We start from the raw sequence: 26404 nt of genomic DNA, 5'->3' as shown, positions 1-26404 counted from the left end.
AAAAAATATGTTGAAGTTCTAGTCCTTGGTACCTTATTTCAAGATAGGGTATGTGAAAATGTTATCAGTTGTGTTAACATGAGATCATAACAAAGGAGGGTGGATTCTAATCCAATCTGAGTTGCTGTTGTTAGGGACCCTCGAGTCAGTTCCAACTCACAGCAACCATGTGTACGACAGAACAAAACACTGCCCAGTCCTGCACCATCCTCACAATCATTGCCGTGTTTGAACCCATTGTTGGCGCCACTGTGTCAATCCATCTCATTGAGGATCTTCCTCTTTTTTGCTGACCCTCCACTTTACCAAGCATGATGTCCTTCTCCAAGGACAAGTCCCGCCTGATAACATGTCTAAAGTACATGAAGCAAAGTCTTGCCACTCTCACTTCTAAGGAGCATTCTGGCTGTACTTCTTCCAAAGCAATTTGTTCATTCTTTTGGCAGTCTATGGTATATTCAATATTCTTTGCCAATATCATAATTCAAATGCATCAGTTCTTCTTCGATCTTCCTTATTTACTGTCCAGCTTTCACATGTATATGAGGCAATTAAAAAACCATGGCTTGGGTCAGGCGCACCTTAGACCTCAAAGTGACATCTTTGCTTTTTAATACCTTAAAGAGGTCTTTTGCAGCAGATTTGCCTAATACAATATGTCATTTGATTTCTTTTTTAGTTTTTTTTTTTTTAATGGTACTTCAGGTGAAGGTTTACAGAACAAATAGTTTCTTATTAAACAGTAGTACACATATTGTTTTGACATTGGTTAACAACCCACGACATGTCAACCCTCTCCCTTCTTGACCTTTTTTTTTTTTTTTTTGGTGAAAATATACATAGCCAAAGATACATCATTTCAAAAATTTCTACATGCATAGTTCAGTAACATCGACTACGCTCTTCCAATTGTGCTGCTATTCTCACTTTAGATGAAGGTTTACGGAACAAAATAGTTTCTCATTAAACAGTTAGTACACATGTTGCCCTATGACAATGGTTAACAACCTCACAACACATCAACACTGTCCTTACTCAACCTTGGGTTCCCTATCACCAGCTTTCCTGTCCCCTTCTGCCTTGTAGCCCTTATCCCTGGACTGCTGTGCCTCATTAGTCCCATTCTGTTTTATGGGGCTGTCATTTGACTTCTTGACTGCTGCTTCCATGAGCGTTGACTGTGGATCGAAGTAAAATGAAATCCTTGACAACTTCAATATTTTCTCCATTGATAATGATGTGGCTTATTGGTCCAGTTGTAAGAATTTTTGTTTTATGTTGATGTGCAATCCATACTGAAGGCTCTAGTCTTAAATCTTCATCAGTAAGTGCTTCAACTCCTCTTCACTTCCAGCAAGCAAGGTTGTGTCATCTGTATACTGCAAGTTAATGAGTCTTCCTCCAATCCTATGGCTGTATTCTTCTTCATACAGTCCAGCTTCTCGGATTATTTACTCAGCATACAGACTGAAAAAGTATGATGAAAGGATACAACCCTGACACACACATTTCCTGATCTTAAACCACACAGTATCTCCTTGTTCTGTTCGAATGCCTGCCTCTTGGTCTACATACGAGTTTCTCATGAGCACAATTTCAAGATGTTAATGAGTCTTCCCAAATCCTGATGCTGCCTTCTTCTTCATATAGTCCAGCTTCTTGGATTATATGCTCAGTACACAGATTGAATAAGTATGGTGAAAGGATACAACCCTGACGCATACCTCTCCTAATTTTAAGCCACACAGTATCCCCTTGTTCTGTTCGAATGCCTGCCTCTTGGTCTACGTACAAGTTTCTCATGAGCACAATTAAGTGTTCTGGAATTCCCATTCTTCGCAATGTTATCCATAACGTGTTATAATCCACACAGTCAAATGCCTTTGCATAGTCAATAAGACACAGGCAAACAAAGGAAAGACAGCCACGTGAAGATGGAATTACGGTGCAGCTGCAAGCCAAGGGACACCTGGGGCTACCAGAAGCCTGGAGAGACGAAAAGGATATCCCTCTAGAGTTGCAGAGAACACGGCCTTGCCGATACCCTGAATTTGGACTACCTGCCTCCAGAACTGTGAGACAATAAATTTTTATTCTTAGAAGCCACTCAATTTGTGGTACTTTGTTACAATAGTCCAAGGAAACTAACACACCTCCCTGTATAAAAAGACCATCATGGTTAATCTTGGGAGTGGAGAGTGGGGAGTGGGGTGGGGGTGGAGAATAAAACACTGAAAATATTATGCTTTATCCTTTCCCCTCACTTCCCAAAATAATCTAAACAAACAAACAAAAAAAAACTAAGATGAACTTAAAGGAAGTTCAAAAGTCTCAAAAGAGCAATTCAACTTACTTGTTGCTATGGATTTGGGACAGGAGGGGAGACAAGAACTGATTATGGACATGCCTGTTTAGGAAACCTTTTTTTCTTAAACAGAATAAAAAAGACACTGAGGATTACGGGAACCTTGCGCTGAAATGTATCTTAAATTAATATAACCAAACCTTGCGCTTTTAAAAGAAGGAAGCTATAGGCCAAATGTTAAATGGTTTGTCTAGGTGGTTTAGAGCCAGGTCTCCTAATTTTACTGGCCCAAGGTGCGTTTCATCTCCCTCTCATGTTTGCAATCTAAGAGAGCTTATAATGGACAGAACTTCAGATGCTGCCTATACAGTGTTTTCAAGGTCTCTTTGTAAATGGGGTGTAGGTTTCCATGAAAAACTGCCATTACAAGTTCCAGGACACGCTCCAAAAGCCTACATAGTACCCTGACAGCCCCACTTCAACTACACATTCTATCTCACTTTCACATATATCATCTCTACGACAAAAATCTACACCCACTCTAAACGTAATCTGGGACACTAAGTATAACTTCTATCCTATGTAAGTGGGTTCAGGCCCCTAAAAAGGGGCTTTCTCTCTCAAAGCAGATAGATGCCTGGTGGTGTTGTGGGGGCAGGGAAAGGGGCAGATTAGGGAAGAGCAGGATAAACACCCTTGGACATTTGCAACTCACTGTATTTATTTATTACAAAAGATAACTGCAGAAGTCAAACACATCTTGGCTGTTGAGCAAAGAGGATCACTAGTTTCCCTGGTTCCCTCCTTCCCTGTCCTTCATTTGTGTGTTTTGGGCTTCCAGGGCTATATGATTCAATATCTGCCTAGAGGGACTGGCACCCACCAAATCACCAGACATCATTCAATTCATAAAAAATACTTCACGGCAACCTGATTTAAAATATTTCAGAGACTTCCATATTTAAATTTATGTATTTTATAGTATTAAAATTTTACAATCTAATCCATAATGACATTTTATCATCTGCAATGAATCATTATATATGACTCACAATAAACTATAATATTATCAAGACTAAGAATAATAAAATGATCAGTGATGTAGCCAACATTTCCTGGTGAAGCAAACGAAAAATAAATTTCAATTATGAAAAGAAAAAAACAACTTAGGCAAATGAAAATGGAACATCTACAGTATTTCTAAGTTTAATTGAGGAGCACCATTCTGTAATATCCCCAATTTAATAATATTAACATAGCCCAAAACATTAAAGTAATTGCACTGAATTATTAAAGTGACAATCTGAGAAACATCTGAATATTGTACAACTTTTCAACAGAAATCAGTAAGCACATGGATTATTGCTCTTTGTCACACAGGGCTTGATCCCCTTACCCTGAAAGAACCCTAACATCTCTCACCACTGGGTATCAAACTGGGCAGGTAACTGCTATCATCAATTAACTAGCAGCATATGAAGCCCTACATTCATGTATCCTTAAAGTTTTGCTTCCTCTCTCTGTTTGCAGCTATTAGTAGTTAGTGTTTTGCCGTGAAATAGTTAATTTTCCAAATATATCTAGTCTACTGGTGCTAGGCTTCAGAAGAATCACTTTATCGTTGCAGGAACAGCACTACAGAACCATTTCACACATCAAAGGAGTAATTATCTCCCAGTATACTTACGGCGTGAAGGCAACTTCCAGAAGTGACATACAATTCCATGGATATTTACGCCCTAGAATAACCTATACTTTATCTGCCAATTAAGAATGAAGGTATGTAACCACTTTAGAATTAAGCAAGGTAAGGGAGTTACCTCTGACTAAAACAGAAAAAAAAAATTATGGAGCATTCTCAAAATACCTTAATATTTCAAATGACTCGTGTAAGGGAATGGACTTACCAGGTGGTTGGCATCATCCAAGGTATGAAAATTCTCTACTTAAATCAATCCCTGGTCAACAGCATAGAAATTACTCATTTTAAAAACTGGCAATAACTTGATTTTAAAGATTGAGACTTCAAAAATTTAAATTAAACTTTGCCAATTTGTATAGCTCAGAAAAGAACACTGTAATTCTGATTTAATATAGACAAACTAAACATTCAAGGTCATACAACTGCTGAAGTTTTTATTAAACTGAGTTTGGTGGTAATTCCTTTAAGTTCAAATTATGTCAGAACCAGTTACAGAATTAGATTCAGTTTATTCAGGATGATGTGACTGAAGCAATAATTTATATCTATTTTGTGGCTGAATACCAGTTGCCCCTACTTTCTTCCTCCCTTCTCTTATGCTTTCCATCACTACCACTGCTCTCAGATTTATCTCCATCCAAACACAGTATAGGTAAGGGTCAAGATAATTGGACACTAAGTTTCCCCAAATTAGAATCTTTAGTATAACATACAAGACACCAAATGCAGTATCCTCTTCTTATATAACAGAGGGAACAGGGTGAGGTAAGAAGGTACTTTGGTCAAAACACAGTTTATGTTATTTTGAATTTTGCAGGATTACTAGTTTTAAAACTCCCTCTCTTCAAGTATCTGTAACAAATAGAATACCATGATCTTAACCTACAGTAATAGACCTGAAAGTTTTTAATGCTACAGTTCTAACTGAAAGGTTTCTGAAGCAAGTAAAACCACCTGCACAGCTGATCAGGTATATATAATATCTATATACTTGAACGGTTATTTCAATTTCTTATGCAGCAAAGAAACTCAATTTGCTTTTACTTTCTAATCTTCACATCAAATCAAATACGCACCTGTTAAACTCTACTGTAATATGATATTATTAGATAAGAAGTTTCCTCTTGGCACTTACAAGCACTTCTCAATATCCTCCACAGTGTTACTGGATACAAATTAAGTCTCTAAATTAGAAGGTCCACTGATTATGGACATATCTGAAATACAATGTAACAGCCAAAAAACAACCTTCCCTCATGCAAAGTATTTGTTTCTATTTTCCTTTCCCTTGGGTCCTTTACTAAAAAGCTCTCATTTCATATTTTACAATGCCCTTGATTCACACAAAGTAGAAGACAGCTGATTTGTTAGGCAACTGACTATTTTCCCAAATCTGATACAAAATAACCAAGTGTGGAAAAACTTACAGTACAGTCAACCTCCAAAGCAAACTGTGTCAAATAAAATCACATACAGTAAGCTTCTCCAACATCCAGAAGAACTTATTTTGGACATTTGTTGTTCACCTTATCATGTTGCCATTTTCCATAATCATTTCTCAGGCACTAGAAATGAAGATGCTTCTACAACAACATAATGCATTCAAAAAGATAAGCATTCTTACCATTTCCTTTATAAAATACAAGACTCTGGGACAATTCTAGAAGAGCATCTTCTGCCAAGGTTTTGCTTTTCTGCATTAAAGAAAAATTTGACTGAAATACATACTATTATCAATTTTACATATAAATGAGTTACCATTCTTTAAAAGTTGTAGGGCTGTATTTATTTTTCTGTCAAACTCTAAGAAGAACAGAAAGAACTGTGATTTCCACTAATAAATTATATCTTGAATTGGATATGATCGTAGTGTCCCCGTGTAACTGACACGCCCCGAATTTAACTGTACCAGACAGTTCTATCTGTCCCATCGCTGCCCAAACACTGCTTCTCTGTCTCTATTCATTATGTATTATACGAGGTCTAAACACGGCCCAGTATGACAAGAAAAAAAATTACAATTCTTATGACAGCAAAGTGATGCATACGAGATCCCTCTGGCAATACATCCCCGCCCATGAGCATTAACAGACATTTTTTAATTGAGCTAAAATATATTGGCTGCAACCTCATCACTCTAAGAACCTTTGGCCCCCTTTTTCCTTCAGGTTTTCAGAAAATCCCCCCAAAAAACCAGTCACTACACAAACCTTGCAAACCAAACTTAGAGAGAGCCTTGTGCAATGATCAATAACCTTGGCTACACCACCATCGGCCCCAAATTCAATCCTAAAGACCAGTGCAGCAAAAACCCAGACGAAAAGCTAGCCAGAGCCCAGCAGAACTGCCGCGCTTCCCCCCTACCGCCCTCTCTGCCGCATGGAGCGAGGCAAGGAGAGGAGAGTAGAGCGAGGCTCACCAGCTCCGAAGATGCTCCCTTGACCTCTGGCTGCGCGGCGAGAGCTGGGCCGGTAAGTCGCTAGTGCAGCCGTGCAGCCGTGCAGCCGCGGCGGGCTGTGTGGACTCGGCCCCTGGTGCATTCCTCGCATTCCAGCACAATCTGTCGCCAGCCGAGGAGCCGGTGGCGCGCGTCCCCCCAGGACACACACACACCTGCCTACTGCTGCGCCCCGAGCGGCCACGGCCGCCGCCGCGCCTCCACTGCCCGTGCTCGCTGTTTGTCGCACTCCACCAACACGCAGCCAAATCCCGGCCCCGCTGCCCTCCCCCTCGCTCCCCCAGCAGGGCGAAAGGGGAGTGGGCCCGGCTGCCCGAGCGGCGGACTGGGACACCCGATCTGCTAGGAGGGTGCTGCAGCTCCGGTTCAACTCCTGGCAGGGAGAGGAGGAGGCAGAGAGGCAGGAGCGTAACCGGGGAGGCTCAGGACTGAGGAACCGGGAGGGGTGGAGCATGAGGATGCGCGGCGAGCGGAGAGGGGCGCACTGGACTGAAGGGGTGGCGGGGGGGGGGGAACAGGACCGGCCAGAGCGCGGGACTAGGGGGCAGGGGGGAGGGCAGGACTGGCGAGAGTGCGGGACTAGGGAGCAAACGGGAGACGGTGTAGGCAGCAGGGGCGTGGGAAGAGAGGAGGGGGCCAGGACCGACAGACGGCCCCGAGGGCTGAAGAAAGCGGGCGCCCTGGGGTACTGGGGTGCGGGGCGGCGTGCCAGGCGGTCAGGGGCGGGGAAGACACCGGGCAGACGTCCAGAAAGGCTCGGCACGGTGCTCAGGTTCGGGGCAGGAGACTCGATCCGAAAAGACCAACGTGGGGAGGCGTCGTGCGCTGCGTGTAGGGGAGACCAGGGGAGAGTAATCTCCGGGAAAAGCAAATGGAGGGTGAAACTTGTGCGCTTGCCGGGGGGAGGGGAGCAGGCAGGCGAGTGCGGGCAGGAACACGAGGCGGGGCAGGAAAGCCGAGGCGGCCGCGCGGCGGTGGGGACGGAGTAACGGGAGGGAGGCCCCAGCCCCTCCGTGCCCCTCGCAAGCAGGTCTGGCTCCGGCTCAGGGCGTGGGGGCGAGAGCCGCGGTCTCGTGGGCAGTTCTCTCCGCGCGCTCCCGCATGCCCGAACACTTACTTTCCAGGTTAGGCAGCGGCCGTCGTCGCTCCGGGAATCAGGGACATCGGCGCCGAAGGGTCGCCGCTGCGGCACCCGAAAAATTAAAAAAGTGCCGCGGCCGAGCGGCCGCCCGCCTCTCCCGCCCCCTCCCCCGGAGCGGCTCTCCCACCACCCCGGCGGCGGCGGTGGCCAACTTGCCCCGCTACCCCGTGCCCATGGTGCCGCCTCCGCGGCCGGCGTTGACGAGGACTCAGCCCCGGAGCCCCCTCTGCTGCCCAGAGGCCGCCGCCACCCGCCCAGCCGCCAGCCCGCCTGCCCAGCCAGCCCTGGGCTCCCGGGAACGTCAGCACGCCGCCGTCTCCGGACCTGCTCCCCGCCAGCCCCATTGGTCGGAAGAAGAGGGCTGGCCCTCCCCATTGGCCCGGCCCTTATATTGAACGGGCCAATGGGAACTGCGGTTTCAGGTCGCCATAGAGACCGATGCTGTGAAGAGCGAGGGAGACTGGAGAAAGTGGGGAAAGAGGATGAAGGTGTCTCTGGCCTCTGGCGCGGGAGGGGGTGGGGGAGAAAAGTGCAAGGGAGTTCTTGGGCCCTGGCTCTGAAATTTGGGGAAGGTGCTGCTTTGCTCTCCTGTCAACCCCAGCCGGGCATGGTAGGGTTTGTCTCTGGCGTCAAAGGCAGGAACAACTAAACCTCTACAGGTATCGTTGACGGTGAGACTCGAAAGCAGGCTTTTCACTTCTCGTGGGTCTGGGGAGCCCCTGAGGTTGTGCCCTTTGACCTTTGACTTGTGTGCAGCTTCTGCTTCTTCTCCAGGTGAGTTAGCACCCCATCCCTTAAAAACAGCTTCCGCCTGATGTCACTGATCCACGTAAATTCCACTTATGCTTGTTCTTCCCAACTTCCTTGGGACTAATCTTCCCTCAAAATTTTGAGTCTCAAATTTATAGCGCTATCCAACGGAGACTCAGAGAGGATTTACTTTGGATGGTATTTTGATAAGGTAACAGAATGCGGGATTGGAGGATGGATACCAAAGGGTCAGTACATGAGATAGTGTGTTCTCTGCTTCCCAAACGCAAGCTTCTGATCTTCCCCCATTGAAGGATATTTATTAAACGTCAGCTTGTGTGTGCATTCTGCACTATGAGCTTGACAGGTGTGTGCTTTTTCTTTCAAGAGGTTACAAGCAGGGGAAAGACACAGGTGACAGAGCTAATCCTTCATGTCTTCTGATGATTTCAGAAGACAGTAAAGGAAATAAATTACAGTTGATGGATTTTGTTTTCTGGGTGTTTTCCAGGTTACCTCTCAATTTGATTTGAAAAATGAACCGAAGCATGGAAGCAGTACACACAAAAATCTTGAGCTTTGATACCAAGTTCTGTACTTCTTTCATTTAAAGGCAGTTTGTACTAGTTTGTCAATACTAGCTGGATTTTATTTTTTTTGGAAATGACTTTGATATTTAGATACCACCTGTTAAAAATAGGACTTCATTAATATATTAGGCTTTTAAGCACTATATTGCTGTAGCGTATAGCTACTGATGTTCTTAGGTTCCTTCATTTGGTGATTTTGCCATTTTTATATTAATCTCATTAGTAACAAGATTTAGTAACATGTTTATGTCACTGTCCCTCATGTTGGAGGGACCATATTATGTGAAAATGCTGATAGGCTTGTAGAAATTACAAATACTATGTTGGGAGAAACAGATTAATGTGTGTGCAAGCTATATGTGTCTAACTACTGTCCTGAATTTTAACCTGGATAATATGCTTTGGCATTGGTTTTTATCTTACTGTAATTGAAGACTACAAAAATAGGCTAAGAAAAATTAACACAGTGCCTTCTCTGGAAAAAAAATCTCTCCACAATTTGTAGTTAAATGTGAACTTAGTTGACAATCCTTTGCAGGGTTGGACTGTGAAATGAGAAGGGAACAGCAGGGACTAGGAAGTGCTGTCTCATGCCATCATGGACATTAGCTCTTCATGCTTTTGAATTCTTCTGGATATTTTTGTGTGTTTGTTGGATCATAAAAAAATTAAAATGCAAATTTTTATAAATGAGATACATTCTAATATACTGATAGGATACAAATTATTTGTGTTTTTTAATTTTAATAACAATGAATGGAAGATATATGTCTAATGCAAATAAAAATATGGATATCTCCTTTTCTCTTGACTTAGGCTAGCATAGAAAGAAGAAACAAAGTAGTTAATTGACTTTTTACTTCAATAATCTTTTCTTTTTTGAATTTCTCTCAGATAGCTTGTTTGATGTATTTCATTGTGTAATGATTAAAATGTTAGTTAAATCCACCATTGATATCATCCCCTGAAGTAAGTTGTCACTCAGTATTGATTTTTTCTTGATACTCAGTTGAATTTTTTTTTTAACTTGCTCTTAAACTACCAAGCATTACTGAATAAGGTTAAGAAATCACTTGATTCCACTAAAAGCTCATACTATCCAGACTCAGATTGGCCCTCACTCATTCTCAAATCCCTTTCATCATAGTAGGGTGACTTCCTAGTACATCACCCAGGGCACTTCTACAAAACCTGTCCTATTTTTGTTATCCCCAAGCCCCCACTGTACTGGGCCTTCCACTGACTATCTTTTAGATATTGTTGTTGTTAGATTCCATAGAGTAGATTTTCAACTCATGGTAACCCAATGTGACAGAGTAGAACTGCCCCATAGGATTTTCTAGGCTGTAATCATTATGGGAGCAGATTGCCAGGTCTTTCTCCCACAGAGGCACTGGGTAGGTTCAAACCGCCAACCTTTTGATTAGCAGCCAAGTATTTAACCTTTTGCACCACCAGGGCTCCTTTTTCATACTTGACTGAACTTATTCCTTTAACTTTCCTAAACCTCGGTCTTAATTTTCACACATTTCACACTTTTAATAGTCAGTCACCTTCTTCCCTCCTGGTCATACTCCACTTCTAAACATAGGCCATTCTCTATCTTTCAAGATTTTGCTCCATTGAGTATAATTTCTCTCTTAGATCATGTGTTACACCCTCTCTTCCAATTTTTTTTTTCCTCTTGTAAAACCACCTTCCTTCTATCCTACCTCCATCTTCATCTACTGGTCTTTCCTTTTACCAAAAAACAGTCTGAAAAGAATTTCCTGAGGATTCTACTTTTTAACCCCACAATGTAATTTTGGCCATTGAATACAACTGAAATGATTCTGTAGATTGTGCTCTTTCTCCTCAGAGTTCTAGCTCATTTTGCCAATAATGTTGTCACCTGCAAAAATGCTCTTTGCTTGAAAGTTTCAATGCCCTGTTTCCAGATTTCCAGTGAAGGGTGGAAACCTTTGTCTGCTAGCCTGAGGGTCAATAGAGATACTAATAGCCTTCTTCAGGAGAGGAGGTATGTATCCTACTAACCGCAATACCTTGGTGAGCCTAGGTGCTGGGAAGTGGGATTTTGAAGAGGGGCCTTTATGCTCAGGCTGACTGTGGAGCCTAGGACAAAGTTAGAAGAACTAAAGTAGTTTGGTGAGCTCCTCCCTCAAGAACAAAAGTGAACAGCACAAATCTGACTGATCTTTCAATTACCATCATAGAAAGAAGTCAGCTTGAACCTTGCAAGATTCTGAAAACCTTGTAACTTTCCAGTGTTTGTTATTTTCATATAGCCCATGATGATTAATAGTAAATTCCTTAAAAACAATAGCAGAAGCAAAAAGCGAAGGAGGAACGCTGTCTCTCCCTTAATCTTGAGTGTCTGTGGAGGAGGTGGGAGCAGTGAAGATAAAAACTCCGAAAAGTACACTGATACTGATAGTACTTTTTGTTTTGTTTTGCTTTTTTTTTTTTTTTTTTTAAGAGAAATAGTAAAACAAAGGCAGGTGGCAAATGAGGGAGTGAGAGCACTGGAATGAGTTTGGGCCTGAGAAGGGGTTGTTGTTAAGTGCCATCGAGTTGATTTCAATTCATAGCGACCCCATGTGACAGAGCAGAACAGCCCTACCCCATAGGGTTTTCTAGCCTGTAATCTTTAGGAGAGCAGATCACCAGGTCTTTCTCCCAAGGAGCCACTAGGTGAGTTACAACCTCCAAACTATAGGTTCAGCTAGCAGCCAAGCACTTAACCATTGAGTCGATTCCAACTCATAGCGATGCTATAGGACAGAGTAGAACTGCTCCATAGGGTTTCCAAGGCTGTAATCTTTATGGAAGCCAACTGCCACATCTTTCTCCCACTGAGCAGCTGGTGGGTTCGAACCACTGACCTTTCGGTTAGCAGCCAAATGCTTAACCGTTGCACCACCAGGGCTCCTCCCTTGAGAAGGATAAAAACAAACAAAAACCCCATTGCCGTGGAGTCTGATTCATAGTGACCCTATAGGACAGAGTAAAACTGTCCCATAGGGTTTCCAAGGAGCACCTAGTGGATTCAAACTGCTGACCTTTTGGTTAGCAGCCCTGTTGCTTAGCCATAATGCCACCAGGTTTCCCTCCTGAGAAGGACAGAAGAGCTTAATAATAGTTCTGTTTAGGTAGTTTCAGGATTGACTGTGCCCCACCCCCACCCCCATTCTCTGAATATGTAAATCCATCTCTGCCCTTTGAGGCCCAGCTTAAGAGTTATCTCTAAAGCCTTTTCTGAAAGTTTCCTGACTATACCCTCTCTGGAGAGGGTGATTTCTGCATTAGTGTATTATTGTGGTACATAGCAAGCTCTAACCTGTGGTGTAGATATTTGTGTGTGAGCCTTCTTTCCCATAGGATAGGATCCCTGTTATAGTCCTGACTGAATTCCCCTTGAAGCCTTAGACTACTGAAATGCCTCCCACACTAAGAAAAATCAACATGCATTAATCTTTTCTGATCCTTGGAGGGATTTGACTTCCAAAAATGAAAAATTGGAACGGATACTGTTTGCGAGATAATTAGAAAGAGATGGAACTAGAGGTTCAGTATGGAAAAGTGAGGTAAGCTGGAAGGCAGAGAAAAGTGGAGGTTTTTGCTATGCAGCTTCTAAAGAGAGAGACCTCAAAACTCATTCCCACCAGGTTATGAGGGAGGAGGGTTGTGTGAGAAAGACTGACTGCATGTGCTTTGGCATGAAGTTATCATATTTAGAGCTAAGGCTATAAAACTCTACGTATTGGAGAAAGCAGTTGAAACTCAGCTTTGCCAAAGAGGTTAAATAAAAGTTACCTAAATTTTTTTCCATCTCAAGCATCCAGGTTACTCTGTTTCTTGGAATACAATGAGATCCATGAGAATTTAACAACTTGATAAAATCAGAAAAGCATGAAACATCTGGTATTCATAGTAGACATGTTACCTAGTGCCTATACCCACAGCCCCTGAAGGAGGCAACCTCACATGAACGGTGGTGATGATTGTAAAACAGTCTGTATTTATAAAAAACATTGAATTGTGTACTTATAATGGGTGTATTTTGTGGTATGTAAATTATACCTCAATAAATCTATTAAAAATAAATGATGTAAGCATATCACCTTAAAACTCTCATATCTGAGAAATGCAAATCAAAACTACCATGAGATACCATCTCACCCCAACAAGGCTAGCACTAATCCAAAAAACACAATAAATGTTGGAGAGGTTGTAGAGAGACTGGAACACTTACGCACTGCTGGTGGGAATGTAAAATGGTACAACCACTTTGGAAATCGATTTGGTGCTTTCTTAAAAAGCTAGATATATAACTACCATACGATCCAGCAATCCCACTCCTTGGAATATATCCTAGAGAAATAAGAGCTGTCACATGAATAGATACATGCACACCCATGTTCATTGCAGCACTGTTCACGATAGCAAAAAGATGGAAACAACCTAGGTGCCCATCAATGGATGAATGGATAAACAAATTATGGTATATTCACACAATGGAATACTATGCAACCATAAAGAACAACAATGAATCTGCGAAACATCTCATAACATGGATGAATCTGGAAGGCATTACGCTGAGTGAAATTAGTCAGTCGCAGAAGGACAAATATTGTGTGAGACCACTATTATAAGAACTCAAGAAAAGGTTTAAACACAGAAGGAAACATTCTTTGATGGTTGCAAGGGTGGGGAGGGAGGGAGAGGGGTGTTCACTAACTAGAGAGTCTACAAGAATTATCTTAGGTGAAGGGAAGGACAACACACACTACAGGGGAAGTCAGCACAACTAAACTAAACCAAAAGCTAAGACGTTTCCTGAATACAAACAAACACTTCGAGGAACAGAGTAGCAGGGGCAGGGGCCTGGGGGCCATGGTTTCAGGGAACATCCAGGTCAATTGGCATAACAAAGTTCATTAAGAAAATGTTCTGCACCCCACTTTGGTGAGTGGCGTCTGGGGTCTTAAAAGCTAGTGAGCGGCCATCTAAGATGCATCAATTGGTCCCAACCCACCTCGAGCAAAGGAGAATGAAGAACACCAAAGACACAAGGAAAATATTAGCCCAAGAGACAGAAAGGGCCACATAAACCAGAGACTCCATCAGCCTGAGACCAGAAGAACTAGATGGTGTCTGGCTACCACCAATGACCGCCCTGACAGGGAACACAATAGAGAGTCCCTTGCGGAGCAGGAGAAAAATGTGTTGCAGAACTCAAATTCTAGTAAAAAGACCAGACTTAATGGTCTGACTGAGACTGGAGGAACCCTGGAAGATATGGCCCCTGGACTCTGTTATTCCAGAACTAAAACCGTTCCCAAAGCCAACTCTTCCTACAAAGATTAGACTGGACTATAAGACATAAAATGATACTCTTGAAGAGTGTGCCTCTTAGTTCAAGTAGATCCATGAGATTAAATGGGCAGCTCCTGTCCAGAGGCGAGATGAGAAGGCAGAAAGCGACAGGAGCTGGTTGACCGGACACAGGAAATCCGAGGTGGAAAAGAGGAGTGTGCTGCCACATTATAGAGAGAGCAACTAGGGTCACATACAATGTGTGTGTAAATGTTTGTATGAGAAACTAACTTGAGCTGTAAATTTTCACTTAAAACAGTTACATATATATGTGTATATATATATTACCTTAAGAAAACAAAAACTCTCATATCTAAACACTTAGCAAATTTGAAAAGAATTTTCTAACATGTTTGAAAACCTTCCAAATGACCTTTCAGTGGATTTAGACCCCACTTGTTTAAAAAAAAAAACTAAGCAAGGAAAACTGATAGACATCACCAAAAACCAAACCAAACTGGTTGATGTCAAGTTGATTCCGACACATAGCGACCCTATAGGAGGACAGAGTAGAACTGCCCCATAGCGTTTTCAAAGAGTGGCTGGTGAATTCGAACTGCCAATCTTTTTTTTTTTTTTGATTAGCAGCCGTAGCTCTTAACCACTGCACCACTAGAGTTCTGATAGACATCAGGGAAGGTGGACATTTACTAGAAAAAAAAGACTAAATTACAACCTTTGCATAATTGGTGGATGGAATTGAAATTTGAGTATCATAATTAAGTACATAAAGCCAATTTTGTACTTCTTCCATTTGAATCTGCATATGTATTTCAGCTGTGATAGCCCTTAAAGTCAAGTATGGGCAGAAACGAGGCCTTCAAACAAGTTTGTTCTGGTTCGAACCCCTGTGAAAAACTGACATTTTTAATAAGTTCCCCGCTGATAATTTGCATTTCCACTCCAGATATACTGAATCAGAATCTACATTTTAATAAGAGCCCCAGGTGAGATTCTTATGTATAACTTCCTGGGAAGTTGTTAGAAATGCAAAGTCTCAGCAGGGGTTCAAACCAGAACAAACTGGTTTGAAGCCCTGGCAGAAACAGAACTTGGAACCTGATTTCCAATCCTTCTATCACCATGAATTAAACCAAGACTTTCAAGATAATGAAGCAGTTTCAGTCACGTAAACCTATTGCCATCTAGTCGATTCCGACTCATAGTGAACCTATAGGACAGAGTAGAACGGCCCCATAAGATTTCCAAGGAGCAGCTGGTGAATTCAAACTGCCAGCTTTTTGGCTAGCAGCCAAACGTTTAACCACTGCGCCACCAGATCTCCTTTCAATTACATAGTTTTCACTAAAATTTATTGGAATTAACAGTACTGTATTACTAAATTAATACAAACGGAATAATTGTTTCATTAATAAACACCTTACAATTAAGATATTAATGCCATCTTTTTTATTGTCCTTATGAATTTTATGTGTTTATATTTTACAATTTGGAAACCCTGGTGGCGTAGTGGTTAAAAGCTATGGCTGCTAACCAAAAGGTTGGCAGTTCAAATCCACCATGCACTCCTTGGAAACGCTATGGGGCAGATCTAGTCTATCCTTGGGGTTGCTATGAGTCAGAATTGACTAGATGGCAACAGGTTTGGTTTATTTTTATTTTTATTTTATAATTTACATAATGTTAGCACAATGTTATACTTAGAGAATTTAAAATAATTATTACACTTATACAAATAAAAAATAAATTTTGTAAACATGCTCAAAAGATGTTTAGTAATAGAAATGTGTGATCAAAAATGTTTGAAGACATCAGTTATAGTAGACTATCTTTAGGTAAAATGTTCATTCTTTCCCCTGTTTTTGTTTTTTTTTCTTTTCTGTCTACCCAGGTAGTAGAAATTAGTCTTTGGAAGATTATGTTCTAATCTTATTCTTTGACTGTTTTCTTTGGCTTGAAGATCAATTAGATCATTTACCTCCAATAAATCACATTTCAATCTCTAACATCATCAAAGACACTGATCATTATTGTGAGCCGACCTGATAAAGGTCAGTGAAGCCTAGGTGGTATTGAAAAGAGTATTCTTCTTTTGACACATCCAAATGATGTGAAAGTGAAACAAATAACAAAAATACAATGGAAAGGAAGCCAAGAAAATTTCTATAAATTAGAGAATTTGACAAAAGAAAAAAGAATCTACCCCACAGAACTGATATATTTTTGTAGTCAATAGAAAACCTGATTTCAGATCGTAGGTCTTCAATGATTTATTATTTGGTCTTATAAAAGTCATTTATTTTTCCACTGACTCAATCCTATGTCTATGAAAATGAGACTCCATTTCTCATCAACATTAATTATTAACTTTAAAACTAAAAAAAAATTAAGCTATGTAAACTTTTGAACTTTTCATATAGTATGCTAACTGTACTTGTTTCTAACATAAACCTAGGGGTCTTTGGTATCTAAGAGTTTATTTCAGAAAAGGTTTCTTCATATCTAATTTACATCAACTCTTCTTTTTGCTTCCTTCCTTATATTTGTTAACATCAGGTAAAATTTTCTTTATTAACTAGTGTAATTTGAAATACCAGAGGTAACTTAATCATCAGCATTTTTTTTCAGCTTCTTGTAAATCTTCCCTCTCTTTTTTGAAGCCACTAAAAACAGTTTACTCATAGGCTTATGTTAGGTGGTATATGATAACATTATTCATCAAATATACTTTAATATTTTAATCTAATGTTTATTTCAATTATCAGCTTTCTGAATTTATAGAATTTTAGAGCTGGAAAGACCTTAAAGATTATGATCCAGCATTAAAACTGGTAATGTAGCTTCCAGGCTAGGACTTTTTCCACCAAAATTCTCAAATAATAAGAAATTAATAAGAGCTATGCATTTCACTGTGTTTGCTATATTTCACTGTGCATGTAAAAATTTTCCAACACTAAAATAATCTCCATTTTGAAAATTTTATAGGGATAAAATATTAGAAGGACAAAAATCATGCAGTTATACCAAGAATTCTTCTCCTTGCATTTATAAATGACTATTTTATCTATAGGAGTCCTGGTGGCACAGTGGTTAAAGCGCTCAGCTGCTAACCCAAAGTTGAGCAGTTTGAACCCACCAGCTGCTCTTTGGGGGAAAGATGTGGCAGTCTTCTTCCTTCCATAAAGATTTACAGCCTTGGAAGACCTATGGGGCAGTTCTACTCTGTCCTTTCGGGTCACTGTGATTTGGAATCCACTCGACAGCAATGGGGTAGGTTATTTTATCTCTTCTGCTGTTCTACAATATTTATTGACTACTGAGAACATGATAACTTGAAGTATTTTGTGTTTAATCTTCAATGTGTATACACTGTAATTTTTAAAATGTTTTTGAAATTGAGTTGTAACCTGTTGATTACCACTTACTTATGTTTTAAAAACTGACCAAGTGTGTTTGATGTAGTTGGTGAGAGAGTACTGAGCTCAAAGTCAGGAGGTCTAGCTTTTAGCCTTGCCTGTTCTGCATGCTTCCTCAGATCTTAAAGCATCTAACCTCTCTGGCCCTGTGTTTACTGATCTGTATTTACTGAATCAGTCAGACTAAAATCTTTTTGAGGCCTAGGTTAATTCATGTATAAAATGCATAATCTCATTCTACATCTTGGTTTTGTTTTTCTTTGAAAACCAAAAAGAAAATCCAAACCCATTGCCATCGAGTATATTCTTTGATAAGAAATTTCCAAAAATATTTATCCCTTTGCTATAGCCCTTAAGTCTATTTCTACCACCCTCTTTGTTTTCTTCTTCTTTCTACTCTTTTTCATTGTTCAAGATCTGCCTCTTCCTGTTACTCCCACTCATAGCATGCCATCCCTTCCATCCCTCTAGGACTTTGCTTTACCTTAACAAGAGAACAGCTGTTATACCATTGCCCAGGTACTTCTCTGCTCATTGAAGAGCCACAGCCTGTGAATTGTCCCTCTTCACTAATGAGAGGAAGTAGAATGGCGAGTTTATGTGCACAGGCTCTGGAGTCAAAATGCTTGGGTTTGTATGTGACTGCTGCCACTCAGCAGCTGTGTAATCTTGGGCCTCAGTTTCCTTATCTGCAAAATGGGGACAACAGTTTTACCCAAACATTATTATGAGGATTAAATGAGTCAAAATAGGTAAATAGTACCTGGCACATAGTAACTGCTTAGTAAATGTTTGTGATTACCGTACCCAGACCGTATAGACACTCATAAAATGTTAATCACTTCAGCACAGGCAGGTAGAGGAAAGGATAAAACTGAGGCAGTGGAACAGTGCTGGGTGAATGGAATGGTGTGTGCTTACAATTTGGGGCCTTTTCTGCAACACTATTCCCTACTCCCTGCTCTTTCACCACCATTTTGCTGGAATGTAAATGTTGGGCAAAAGCATGATGAAGAGGAAGACTGGCATGATTTGTGGGTGATATTCCTTTCATTTAATTTATAGGAATGGTTACCTATGGTAACTTTTTCTCCAAACAGATTTTCTGCTTGAAACATGACTTCTATGTTTTCTTCCATAATTCTAAACTGGCAAGCCATAATTGTTACTTTATAATTATTAATTATACTCTAAGACATTAAAGAAAAAGTACGCGAATTATCGTTTGGGCAGGCCTGTTTATGTAATGTTCCATTTGAGAAAACAGCACTGGAAAAAAACTGTTCTTAGCAAAAAATGTTAATTGATGAAAGCATTTCTTTGCTAACAATCTGAGGGAAGCAATCTGCTTTCAGCTCTTTCAAACCACAAAGTGGATTTAGCCATTAATGAACAAAAGCCAATTATTTATTTTCAATACTACCTTTAACAAATCTTTGTTTTTGGTGGTGGAACTTTTTTTTCTATTCTCTATCAAAGCAGGTTTTTAAAATATAACAGCTCTTTTAATAAGGAAAAGGCAGCCAAAGGTAATAGCAAGGTTCTAATTTGGATGCAAAGGATACTTTCCACCTCAATATTTAAGTATATGATTTTTAAGAGGGAGGTTGGTTACCATTTTGATTTAAAAGTTCCATTATACTTGATTGTCTATAGAGCCGGCCTAAAAAATTGTCACATTAAAAAATAAAGCACCTTAAACAGATTTTCACTGGTAAGAAGCCAAAATTCTATAGTATTTAGAGAACTATAATATTGCACATACCTAATGAACATGGAATATTTTGAATATGGATAAATCAATGAGTATTTCACTTTTCCTGATGCTCTTCTAGAATGGAAAAAAATACTAAGCAATACTGATAAGAGATTAATTGATACATGTGCTTTTTCAGGTCATGAATATTATGTTTGAAACTCAATAAGCTATATATGAATAAAAGTATGAATCAAAACTCCCAAGCCATAGAATGTCACATAGTCCAGGATTATATATTTCAACATATTTTGATTTCAAATACTAGCATCAGAGAAAAATTCACATATTGCATGATCATATAGGAAATTGACAGACCTCTCAGGATGTATAAGGCAACTACATTTCTAGCTTATTTTATAATATTTTAATTAAATATTTCTGATTTATTTTAGTTTTTTGGTATAATATTTATTTTGGAAATGTTATCATTCATATAATTAATTCTGATGATCCTTAATTTTGCTTCATTTATTCCTCATACTTATTCATGTTATTTAATCCCCATGAGAACCATATGAAATAGGTATAATATTATTATCTGTACTTTATATTGAATTATGGCACAGATTACTTCCTTATAGTAAATTCTGGCACAGATTACTTGATTTATCCAAAATTACTCAGCTACTAGGTGGCAGACCTCCATGTGTCTGTCAGTTTGTCATACTGTGGAAGCTGGCATGTTGCTCTGATGCTGGAAGATATGCCACTGGTATTCAGATACCAGCAGCGTCACCCATGGCCGACAGGTTTCAGCTGTCCTTCCAGACTGAGACAGACTAGGAAGAAGGACCCAGCAGTCTACTTCTGAAACGAATTAGCCAGTGAAAACCTTATGAATAGCAGCAGAACATTGTCTTATATAGTGCCAGAAGATGAGCCCCCTCCCCCAGCTCCCCCGTTTGGAAGGCACTCAAAAGACGACTGAGGAAGAGCTGCCTCCTCAAAGTAGAGTTGACCTTAATGACACGGATGGAATCAAGCTTTCAGGCCCTTCATTTACTGATGTGGCACGACTCAAAATGAGAAGAAACAGCTGCAAACATCCATTAATCATTGGAATGTGGAATGTACAAAGTATGAATCTAGGAAAATTGGAAATGTCTAAAATGAAATGGAACACATAAACATCGACATCTTAGGCATTAGTGAGCTAAAATGGACTGATATTGGCCATTTTGAATCAGACGATGATGTGGTTTACTATGCCAGGAACAACAGCTTGAAGAGGAATGGCACTGCATTCATCATCAAAAAAAATTTCAAGATCTATCCTGAAGTACAAGGCTGTCAGTGATAGGATAATATCCATAAGCCTCCAAGGAAGACAAGTTAATATGACTATTATTCAAATTTATGCACCAACCACTAAGGCCAAAGATGAAGAAATTGAAGATTTTTACCAGCTTCTACAGTCTGAAATTGATCAAACTTGCAATCAGGATGTATGGATAATTACGGGCGATTAAAATGCAAAAGTTGGAAACAAAGAAGAAGGACTGGTAGTTGTAAAATATGGCTTGGTGATAGAAATGATGCCGGAGAATGCATGATAGAATTTTGCAAGCCCAATGACTTCTTCATTGCAAATACCGTTTTTCACCAACATAAATGGCAACTATACACATGGACGTCACTAGATGGAATACACGGGAATCAAATCGACTACATCTGTGGAAAGAGATGATGGAAAAGCTCAATATCATCAGTCAGAACAAGGCCAGGGGACAACTGCGGACCAGACCATCAATTGCTTGTATGCAAGTTCAAGTTGAAACAGAAGAAAATTAGAACAAGTCCCCTAGAGTCAAAGTATGACCTTGAGTACATCCCAGCTGAATTTAGAAACCATCTCAAGAATAGATTTGACACATTGAACACTAATGACCAAAGACTAGATGAGTTGTGGAATGACTTCAAGGACATCATACATGAAGAAAGCAAGAGGTCATTAAAAAGACAGGCAAGAAAGCAAAGACCAAAGTGGATGTCAGAAGAGACTCTGAAACTTGCTTTTGAACATTGAGTATTTAAAGCAAAAGGAAGAAATGATGAAGTAAAAGAACTGAACAGAAGATTTGAAACAGAAGACAAAGTATTATAGTGACACATGCAAAGAGCTGGAGATAGAAAACCAAAAGGAGAGAATACGCTTGGCATTTCTCAAGCTGAAAGAACTGAAGAAAAAATTAAAGCCTCGAGTTGCAATAGTGAAGGATTCCATGGGGAAAATATTAAATGATGCAGGAAGCATCAAAAGAAGATGGAAGGAATACAGAGTCATACCAAAAAGAATTGGTCGATGTTCAGCCATTTCAAGAGGTAGCATCTGATCAGGAGCCGATGGTACTGAAGGAAGAAGTCTAAGCTGCGCTGAAAGCATTGGCGATAAACAAGGCTCCAGGAATTGATGGAATATCAGTTGAGATGTTTCAACAAATGGAAGCAGCGCTGGAAGTGCTCACTCGTCTATGCCCAGAAATTTGGAAGACAGCAACCTGGCCAACTGACTGGAAGAGATCCATATTTATGCCTATTCCCAAGAAAGGCGATCCAACCGAATGCAGAAATTATTAAACAATATTATTAATATCACACGCAAGTAAAATTTTGCTGAAGATCATTCAAAAGCGGCTGCACCAGTATGTTGACAGGGAACTGCCAGAAGTTCAGGCTGGATTCAGAAGAGGAGGGGGAACCAGGGATATCATTGCTGATGTCAGATGGATCTTGGCTGAAAGCAGAGAATACCAGAAGGATGTTTACCTGTGTTTTATTGACTATGCTAAGGCATTCGACAGTGTGGAGCATAACAAATTATCGATAACATTGCGAAGAATGGAAATTCCAGAACACTTAAGTGTGCTCATGAGGAACCTGTACATAGATGAAGAGGCGGTTGTTCAGACAGAACAAAGGGATACTGCATGGTTTAAAGTCAGGAAAGGTGTGCGTCGGGGTTACGTTCTTTCACGATACCTATTCAATCTGTATGCTGAGCAAATAATCCGAGAAGCTGGACTGTATGAAGAAGAACGGGGCATCAGGACTGGAGGAAAACTCATTAACAACCTGCATTATGCAGATATCACAACCTTGCTTGCTGAAAGTGAAGAGGACTTGAAGCACTTACTGATGAAGATCAAAGACCACAGCCTTCAGTATGGATTACACCTCAACATAAAGAAAACAAAAATCTTTACAACTGGATCAATAAGTAACATCGTGATAAATGGAGCAAAGATTGAAGTTGTTAAGGATTTCATTTTACTTGGATCCACAGTCAACACCCATGGAAGCAGCAGTCAGGAAATCAAAAGACGCATTGCATTGCATTGGGCAAATCTGCTGCAAAAGACCTCTTTAAAGTGTTGAAAAGCAAAGATGTCACCTTGAAGACTAAGGTGTGTCTGACCCAAGCCATGGTATTTTCAATTGCATGATATGCATGGGAAAGTTGGACAATGAATAAGGAAGACTGAAGAAGAATTGACACCTTTGAATTGTGGTGTTGGAGAAGAATATTAAATATACCATGACTGCCAAGAGAATGAACAAATCTGTCCTGGAAGAAGTACAACCAGAATGCTCCTTAGAAGCAAGGATGGCAAGACTATGTCTTTCATACTTTGGACATGTTGTCAGGAGGGATCAGTCCCTGGAGAAGGACATCATACTTGGTAAAGTAGAGGGTCAGCAAAAAAGAGAAAGACCCTCGAGGAGGTGGATTGACCCAGTGGCTGCAACAATGGGCTCAAGCATAACAACGATTATGAGTATGGCACAGGACCGGGCAGTGTTTCGTTCTGTGGTACATAGGGTGCCTATGAGTCGGAACCAACTTAACGGCACCTAAAAAAACAGGTGGCAGAACTTGGATTTGAACCCAGGTAGTCTGTTTTCACAGTCCACGCTCATAAACAGTGTATTACATGAAAGACTTAGAACTGAATTTCCAATTTGTGAATTATCCAAAGTTCTGGCAAATCTTTCTTTTTTCCTTCTTTATATCTTCTCTTTCAAAATTGAATGCTAGCATGAAAATGAGGTATTTTTTTTTTAAGTCAACTTTATTCAGGTATAACTTATATAAAACAAGATGTGCCCATTTAAAAAGAATTTTTGATGAGTTTTGACAAATGTATACACCCACATAAGCACCAATATAATTATTTTCATAACTTCAAAAGTTTCTCTTGCTGCTCCTCCCCAGGGAACCACTGATCTGGTCTTTGTCCCTATAGATTAGATTTGTTTCACATAATGGAATCATATAATGTGGAGTTTTTTTGTGTCTGGCTTATTTTACTCAGCATAATGAGTGCATGCCATACTGTTGTATCATTGGTTCATTCCTTTTTTTTTTTTTAATTGCTGAGTAGTATTCCATTATATGTATATACCGCAATGTGTCTATGCTTCTACTCATTGATGGACATTTGAGTTGTCTCAGTTTTGGTTATTATGAATAAAGCTTCTATGAATATTTGTGTACAAGTCATTGTGGAGGCACACGTGCTTGTTTTCTCTTGGAATTGTTGAGCTCCATGATTATTTTATGTTTAACTATTTAAGAAATGTCAAGCAGTTTTCCAAAGTGGCTGTTTTAGTCATCTAGTCCTGCTCTAACAGAAATACCACAAGTGGATGGCTTTAACAAAGAGAAATTTATTCTCTCACGTCCAGTAGGCTACAAGTCCAAATTCAGGGCATCAGCTCCAGGAGAAGGTTTTCTCTCTCTGTTGGCTCTGGAGGAAGGTCCTTGTGATGCGTCAATCTTCCCTTGGTCTGGGAGCATCTCAGCGCAGGAACCTCAGGTCTATAAGACGTGCTCTGCTCCTGGCACTGCATTCTTGGTGGTATGAGGTTCCCATGAGTCTCAGCTCCCTTCTCTTTTTTATATCTCAAAAGAGATTGGCTTAATACACTGTCCAATCTTGTATACCTCATCAGTATAACTGCTGCTAATCCATTTTATTACATCATAGAGTTTACAACACATAAGGAAATCACATCAGATTGCAAAATGGTACACAATCATACAGTACTGAGAATTATGACCTAGTCAAGTTGACAGATATTTTGGGGGGACACAATACAATCCATGACAGTGGCTATACCATTTTATACTCCTAAAATCAATGTATAAAGTTACAGTTGCTTCACATCCTTGTTAGCATTTGGTGTTCTTAATGTTTTAAATTTTAGCCATCCTACTGTTTGTGTAGTAGTATGTTATTGTGGTTTAAATTTACATTTCTCTGATGAAAAAAGATGTTGAGCATCTTTTCATATGCTTATTTGGTGTTTTTATATCTTCTTCTGTGAAGCTTCTGTTCAAATAAATGCTCCTTTTTATTGGATTGTTTGTCTTACTATTGAGATATGAGTCCTTTATATATTCTGGATACAAGTTCTTTGTCAGTTACATGTATTACAGATATTTTCTCCTAGTGTTTCATTTACATTTTAAGTTTCTGAATAGTATCTTTTGAAAAGCAAAAGTTTTAATTTTGATGAAGTTGCCAGTATATAATTTTTTTCTTCTATGGTTTGTGCTTTTACTGTGTTATCTGAAAAATCTTCACCTACTACAAATTCAAGAAGATTCTGTTCCATTTTTTTCCTAGAAGTTTTATAATTTTAGCTGTTATGTTTATTTTTGTATACAGTGTGAAGTAAGGTTTGATTTTTTTTCATTTTTGTCCCATAGATACCCAGCACCATTTGTTAAAAAGACTGTTCTTTCTCCCTTGGAGCTACCAAGGCACAGTTGTCTAAAATCAATCGACCATATATGTGGGACTTACTTCTGGACTCTAATTTGTTGCCTTGATTTATATGTCTATCCTTGCGCAAGTACCACAATGTCTTAGTAATTGTAGATTTTATATAGCTCTTATGATCAGATAGTGTAAGTCTTCCAACTTTGTTCTTTCTTTTCAAAATTGTTTTGTCTACGCTAGGTCTTTTGTCTTTCTATACAAATTTTAAGATCAGCTTGTCAATTTCTATTTTAAAAAAGACAACCAGTAGATGGATCAGATTGACACTGATTCTGTATAATACTGTGGTAGAACTGACAACAATGTAAAATTTTCTGATCAGTGAACATGACATGACTCTCCATTTAGATCTTCTTTAATATCTCTGGGGAATATTTTACAGTTTTTAATATATATATCTTTAACATATATTATTAAATTTATTCTTTAGTATTTCACAGTTTTGATGCCGTTATAAATGGTATTTTTAATTTCGTGTTCCAATTGTTCATTGCTAGCATGTAGAAATACAATTGATTCTTATGTATTGACTTTATATTCTGTGACTACTAAACTAACATATTAGCCCCAGTATCTTTTTTTTCCTTTTGTAGATTTTTTAGTATTTTCTATGAGCTCAGTTACGTTGTCTATGATTAAAGACAGTGTTAGGTCTTTCCAACCTCTCTGTCTTATTTCATTTTTCTTGCCTTATTATACTTGCTAAAATACCAGAATGATGTTGATTAGAAGTTGTGTAAGTTGACATGATTACCGTGTTTCTGAGTGTGAATGGAAAGCATTCCATCTTTTACCATCCAATATGATGTTTACTGAAAATTTTGCATACATGTTCTTTATAAGATTAAAGAAGTTTGTTTGTAATTTTAGTTTGTTCAAAATTTAGTCATGAATTGATGTTGAATTTTGTCGAATGACTTTTCTGCATCTTTTAAGATGATCATATGGTTTTTCTACTTTATTCTGTTAATATCTTCAGTTAAATAGATTGATGTTCAAATGTGAAACCAACACTGCATTCCTTATTTTTTATATATATATACATATATATATATGTATATATGTATATATATATATATATAGTTGGATTCAATTTGCTATTTGTTAAGAAGTTTTGTGTCTTTGTTCCCTCAGGGACAGTGGTCTTTTTTTTTTTTTTT

At 39.4% G+C, this 26404-nt stretch overlaps 2 protein-coding genes across 3 annotated transcripts in view; one reads left to right on the top strand and one right to left on the bottom strand.

The window, feature by feature from the left end:
• Positions 1–7738, bottom strand: part of PKP4 (plakophilin 4) — a 298901-nt gene extending 291163 nt beyond the window's left edge. Inside the window, exon 1 of the mRNA XM_012555266.2 lies at positions 7583–7738. The gene's annotated coding sequence lies outside the window, so the exon portion shown is untranslated. The remainder of the gene's footprint in view (positions 1–7582) is intronic.
• Positions 7739–8090: 352 nt separating this feature from the next.
• The window catches only part of CCDC148 (coiled-coil domain containing 148), a 293851-nt gene continuing 275537 nt past the window's right edge, over positions 8091–26404 (top strand). The window contains exon 1 of one of the 2 annotated variants that reach the window (XM_004375405.1): positions 8091–8380. The gene's annotated coding sequence lies outside the window, so the exon portion shown is untranslated. The remainder of the gene's footprint in view (positions 8381–26404) is intronic. The other variant, XM_012555281.2, reaches the window with a different exon arrangement.

Source organism: Trichechus manatus, unplaced genomic scaffold (genome assembly GCF_000243295.1).
Source record: "Trichechus manatus latirostris isolate Lorelei unplaced genomic scaffold, TriManLat1.0 scaffold00036, whole genome shotgun sequence".
Taxonomy (NCBI): Eukaryota; Metazoa; Chordata; class Mammalia; order Sirenia; family Trichechidae; genus Trichechus; species Trichechus manatus.
This window is presented reverse-complemented; position numbering and strand designations above follow the sequence as displayed.